Source organism: Ptychodera flava, chromosome 1 (genome assembly GCF_041260155.1).
Source record: "Ptychodera flava strain L36383 chromosome 1, AS_Pfla_20210202, whole genome shotgun sequence".
Lineage (NCBI taxonomy): Eukaryota > Metazoa > Hemichordata > Enteropneusta > Ptychoderidae > Ptychodera > Ptychodera flava.
Window position 1 is genome coordinate 15,977,490 of NC_091928.1, and position 7,175 is coordinate 15,984,664.

Genomic DNA, 7,175 nt, shown 5'->3' on the forward strand with positions numbered 1-7,175 from the left:
TGTGCCCCCCCCCCCCCCCCCCCCGATTTTTATTCCTGATTTGGAAGAGAATTGTTGAAAGATTCCACAGGGAAAGTTTGAGCAAAAGTTTAAGTCTTTCACGTTCGAGGCTACTAATCTGTCTTTTTAAGCGTTCAGTTACATCACGTGGCCACGCGGGAATCCCTACGTTGCCTGTAGTCCCGGTGGTGGCAGTCCCCGGGTTGGTGGGCACCCATGCGCGTTACCAAATTCACGGAAAAAGGAGTGTTTTTCTTCAGTCATCTCGGAGATTCTAGGTCCGTGAAATCGAGAAAAAGGGGTACTTTTTCAGAGTAACCTCCGAGATTAGGGGTAGTCCGTTCATAATCTCCCTAGGACACTAAATCTGGTCTAGTCTCACTCACAAAGAAAATGAAAAACAGTACCGTACGTTTGTATGTACATATGACGTATACATGCCCATCACTTAGGGTCCAACCTCCAGGGTCAACCCTGGAAGTCAACATACTAACCTCCTAGATTTCGAAAATAAGGGTATGTTTTTTACAGCTAATTTCTCCCAGATTTGCCACAAATAGGGGGTGTTTTTCTCAGAAATATTCTAGGAAAAGGGGTACTTTTCAAACTTGGGTAACAAGCATGGGTACCCACCAACCCGGGGACTGCCACCGCCGGGCCTGCAGTACGACTCATTGTGTGTAGGCCCATAGTAAGTCTGTAGTGCGACTCGTGCACTGTGGGTATGTCTATGGCTTATTAGTCGCACTTACTGGCCTGTGTGATGCAGCGAATCATAGCATTAGACAAAAGCGATACTAGTGAGACACGGATTCTCAGGAAGTAAGTTGAGATTAGTTAGTTATCCGGAGATGTGATATCAAAATATGACACATCTGTTTCGAAAATATGGGTGACACCATTTCTTGTTTTAACTTAGAGCAATGAAATGATGTAGTTGGCTTTGCTAAATCACACCACTAAATTTGTCTTTTTTGGTTAATCTTGACGGGTGACATGCTACCAGGGTATATCCTAATAAATTTATTTATTTAATTCGAACTCCAACACAGATATGGTACAGTTCAAAACCATATACATCCGCACTTACAGGAGGATTTTAATAAAAGTATACAGGACAAGAAAGCCAGATAAAACAAATGACGCACAACCAGGATGAACGAGAAAATCAAAATAAAACGCTTTTTATTAGCTTTTCTTTTAAAACTTGAAGCAGAAACTAAGAATTTGCAGACATTGATAAAATATATCTAAAGCCGTGAAATGCGATTAAAAAGTGAATTGCTTGTAAATTTGACTCTATCACCAGGTTCGCCAAATTTCCTTTTCTGTCTAGTTGATCGCCAGGGAATGTGTTAAGTGAAAATTAGAGGCAATCAATAAGAGCATTGATTGATTTATGTAAAAAAATAAGGTCAAAATAAGTGCGCTTTAAGAAAGCATTGACAAATTAAATTTAACACACAGGTCATATGAATAATAATCAAATCTTACTTTTACAAGATAACACAAATATTTAACATAATTACGCTGAGTACACTTTGTCAATGCTGTTCCAAACAACTGAGGCACATTCAAGTTTAGTTCTGACGAAAATTTTGCAAACCATGAGCACGGCATCCAACGACAACCTTTTCCCAAATCTTTTTTAGCATAGTAAGTGGTCTCCAAGCGTCAGTGATAATGGAAACAACTGGAGTTGAAAAAATTAACTTTGTGTCTAGTGTCACTTCTAGATCACTGCATAACATGTAACTATAAACTGTCTCCAAATTGTGTGCATCAATAGTACAAGCCCTGTCAATTGGCAATCTTTTCAAAGGAAGACGAAGTACAACACAATTGGCATAATTAAGATTCATTTTCAATTTCTCAGACCATGCGGATAAGTAATTGATATCCTCTTGTAACATGAACAGTCATTCACACTATGTACCAGTATACCGGTACACTTACCCATTCCGGACAAAAAGCACTATATGTGGTTCAAGATGACCCTGTTTTTACCATCATTTTCTATTTGTATAATTGGATCTTGTGAATCAATTATTTAACTTAAATGATATTGATTATGAGACCTGTTTTGATGTCACATGACACGAATATGACACTTGCCTATCAACAACATAAATTTTGGACGGCATTGTTATGAAAATACAAATAATAAAGACACGGGGGACTGTCGAAAGTCTAATCAAGAGGAAAAGAGACAAAACTGTGGAAAACACGTTTTCAGGTTTTAAATAGGACTTGGTCGCGAGGTACTATGTAAAACAACATCAATTTACACAGAGAAGAGAAGATGACTTTGTGGAAAAAAATTGATAAAATTTCTTCCTTACCTGACAACTTCAAAAACGCGCAAACGATGCGACAACAACGCGGTGAATTGTTGCAAGTATGGTCTGCCATACGGGTCACTCTTTGTTTTTTATTTTTATTTCAGAGGGGTGGAGTGGTAATACTGCCGTCTGGTATCTCTATAAATATTTCTGGTTTTTACACGAAGGGGTCGAAATAGATTACACTATACATGTTAGGTTTTGTACCAGCATGCACCAGCTCCTAAGTATCTGCACAATGACAGAGTTATGTCAGTAGTTTATCAAAAAGACATTATTCTACCCATCATCCCATATAAGGTCTTTTTCTCAGATTCATGGAGTATGGATCCAAAAAACCTACGAGGATAATATCTCCCTTATGCGGCAGCATAGTGTCGCGGTTAACGAGATTACTCTTTCATCCGCGGGGGGGGGGGGGGGGGTGGGGGTGTGACTTCATGCTTTCAGTCAGTCAGTTAAACTTTGTTTTTAAAATAAACTGTAAATTTTGTTAGTTTAAGTGACCAAATTTACCACACGATTGAACAGTTTCCAGACCGGTAAAGATCAGGATATATCTTGTATCATTTTAGACATTCACAGAATGTAGTTTGGCCATACTGCGTCAAGGTAATGCAAAGTGCAGTGTGCATGAGGGCATGTCGAGCCGTGCTGAATTATCACCTTGGGTTCTATTCGGTGAAGGTTTTTGATATATTTCCCAGATTGAGTGCTTTATTTCCTGCCTGTAAAATGCAGTGTCTTTTTACTACTTCCGAAATCATGTCGAAATGCCTAGTGTTCACCTAGTCGACACAGTATGTGTGTGTTTCATGACCAATGTTATATCGACGACTGAATTTTCATCCGTATTAGAATTCACCAGCCTTGCATTGTGTTGAAGTCTGACACAGTGACTCCGCATTTCGATAGAAAGTAGTCAGAAGTATAAAAGTACTTTTGAGAGTTCCAATATTGGAAGTCTCAAACGTTTACAATATTCTCTTGGTCTACCACTTGTGAGTCTCATTTTGAAGCTTATGGAGTAAAATAAATTTCACTGTTGTAGTTTATTGTGAACATCAAAACATCTATTTTCCCCAATAGAGTTAACAGGGGTGGTGGCTATTTTGAATTCCAAATATCGGTAATTTTAATTAGGTAATTGTTGGTTGATTCTCACCGGTAAATGATGAGTATCACAGAGAATATTACCATTCTGACTGTGTTTGGTGAGAATTTCCAGTCTCACCGGTGAGAATCTGCCTTGATTCTCACCAAACAGTGTGCCTTCTCACTGCTCACCAGTGAGAATTCAACATGTCTCACTGACAGCGGTGAGGATAACAGAGATTCTCACAAATTGCGAGAAAGCGTCACTTTCTCGCTCCAGTCCCGCAATTTTCTTCCGATAGTGACTGTGGTGCGACGGTAAGACGGTAGCACACTGAATCCACACCGAACAATTTTACAAATCAGCATAATCCAAGGGTTTCACACAAAGCTATGGGAGGGCGCCCTGTAATATCTGAAAATTTTCATCGCTTTCATTGAGCCCAATGTACTTCAGGTGCGTCCTCAACCGGCACAGAAAGGAAATACCAAATTCTTTTCAATGTCAAGCCATGACTGTGTCAACAGAAACACGAACGATAAGGCTGATAGATAGACAAACAAACACACAGACACAGGCAGACAGAAACATGGTGTTGCACATAAACAGACAAACACACAGACACGTTCACAGACACAGAAAACACATAAATAGACAGCCAGAAGCACGAACTGTAACACAGATAGACAAACAGACAAGTATACACAGACAAACAGATGAATAAACAGGCAAATAGACAGCGCGACAGAGGATAGACGAACTGCAGGTACAAAGTAATGATATCTGTTACTTAAGTTTCATGCATCCTGCAATCTTCAGACAGAAGTAAAAGATCATTACTTTGTACTTGAAGTAATTTGTGTTTATATATATATATATATATATATATATATATATATATATATATATATATATATATATATATATATATGCACATCGAAACTATGAAATTGACATGCACATTCGAAACAACTTCGTGCCACAAAATACTAATTCATCAACTACGTTGCTACTTAAAGGGGCGGTTCTCAATCCCTGGTTATCGGATTATATCTTATTGCTATTTTATTTTCCGCTGAAATTATTAAGTCCGTCCATTTGCTTCTGGATAAAGGTGATAAATGACCTGTCATGCCAATCGTACACACACTGACAAAACAAACACGATGTCTATAGTGTGTAAATTAATCAAATTCTGCTTCTATTTATTTCAAAATCCATCGGCAATTCTGAAATTAATATTCATCTCCTGAAATGTCTATAATTAAGCATGACGTGCATTTACTTATATTCATCAAAGAACCGATGTCCATATAAGGAGATGCCTTTCCAGCTGTATGCAAATCAGTCGTACCGTTGCCTAGATATTGGTAAAAGTTCATGGTATCTGTTAATCCAATTATAAAACAAAACAACAATAGCTTAGTGGCTTGGTCTAACAATTTTGAAACTAAATGCTTCAGTGTAGCACTTTCCAAATTAATACAAAAAATAGCTATGAAAACAAAATAAACCAAATGGAATTTTAGGCGTCGCCGCGAGTTTAATTGGTGTAAAGTGATATGTTTGCTAAAAGAAGAATCGTGTTAACAGTTCCGCTTCTAATTAAAGTTCTCGAAAAGAGATCCATCTGGGTGCGTAATATGGGACGTGTTTTTTCTTTATTAATTGTCTTGTAGATTTCATTGAGTAGGAAATGAACTCTTATCATTTCCATAAATCGCGTTTAACAATACTTACAATTATACGAAGAAAACGGCAAGGTTCTTCCAGACATGTACAGCGAGTTTACTTTTCTTGTCACACACTGAATTTGACAAACATGACAAGGTGAGTATTAAACAATCCACTTGTCCATCTTTGCCATATTTTAGTTTATTTCACACACTAAATAAATTCCGAAATTTGAATCCTTTTGTTACTGTAGGTCTATTGTAGGAAAGTTAAACTTCAAAACTTTTTCTAAAACTTCATTCCCAAAAGAAACTTTCAACAACTCCCTTTTATGATCAATAGTAAAAGTCGGGATTCACCATGGTAATTTGGGATTACAGAAACAAATTACATAAATTTGCAGATATTTGAAATTTAAAATGGCCGCCATTGCCAATGTTAACTCCATGGGGAGGGAATTACTTTTTCGTTTTTCACAAAAAATGACACTGGAAACTTATTTTACGCCACAGAATTCAAAATAAATCCGAATGTCTATCGCGGAGGCGCGTTCTACATTAAGAAGAATGGCAATCGATTTGTTCAGAGTGTAAGTTTTCTGATTTTGTTTCGGTTTTCTGAACAACCTTGTAGGAGAGAAGTACACGGTGTGAACGATGATCTCGTTACGTTATGGCTTGCTGCATGTTCTATAGGCAAGATATTCTTTATTAAAGGTAGTATGCGCCTCGAAAGTGAAAGACCACAATCTGCTCAAACTTTCCTTAAGGAATCTTTCAACCATTCTCTTTCAAAATCAAGAATAAATTTTGGTACTAGAGATCAAATAAACCAAGATTTACCGATATTAAAATTCACAATGACCGCCATCCCTGTGGTAACACCTACGGAGAAAAACAAAATATAATTTCGAAAAACCAATCCGGTAAAAAGTTTTCTCACACCAAGCCAGAATAAGTATCAAGTTTGAGGTGAATTACCAAAGTGCTTTGGTAATTACTGATCAAAGTCTCAATATCATCAGCGAAGTTGCTGGGTAATTAGCAAGTTTGGTGTCCGGATAAGTCGTAAAACCACAGTAAAATGAACCCCGGCATGTGGTAGGCCTATATCAGAAAAGAATTGTAAAAGTTTGAGAGTCCGAATATCTGTCCCCAAGGCGCGTTATACCTTAAAGGCTCCACTCACTGTTTAACATTCGCACTCATATTATTGTTATTTTTTGACAAACCTGTGGCAAGTTATCCGACATCTTCGCTTGCCAAGGTCTCTTGTTTGGGCAACTTGATGCTTCCCGGTTCGTGAGGCAAGGCAGCATTGACGTACACTTCCTGGGTGTCACTGTTTTTACTTTTGTCAAGTTAAAATTGTCGTTTCGGATAATTTCTAGTTGATATGTACAGTGGTCCTCTCGTTTCGTTGCAAAGGGAAAGCTCTATAGTTTGAAACAACCTTGCGAATTTGTTCTTATTCCGTTGTACAAGTATACGTGATCAGACATACATCCGGTGCCTAAAATTCTTTACAATCTTACTGGTGCTTGTCCTTCGAAGACGCGAAAATCGACCGCCGCCTTAGGTGTCTTGTCTAGTAACTCTGAGGAACAGCGCCTTTCACTCGACATAATTGGCAAATTTTATCAGTTTCGCTCATGAGCATTTCTTTTAATGCAACATCCATTTCGAAATGCCTCGCGTTTACTTTGTCAACGTTGTATTTGGGTAATGTCCAATATTGTTGTTGGTCAACAATCTGTGCATAATAATTAAGCAATAATGTACCCCTCCCGGCCCATAATGGACTTGAGCAAACTTTGCAAGACACAGTGTACATTATGGAGCGCAAAGTTTGCTGGAGTCCATTATGGGCCGGGAGGGTGTGGTGTTATTTTATAGTTTTGGCGTTGTTAGGGAATTTGTAGAATTCGAAAACATATAGGATCACAATGCTGGATAATCGGGTCATTATCAGTAATAAGCCAGGCGTATGACATTTCAAATTTTGCTGGTAATGGCAAAGCTACAAGCCTTGAGTTGTCAAAGCGAACGCTTCGTATGTCAGCA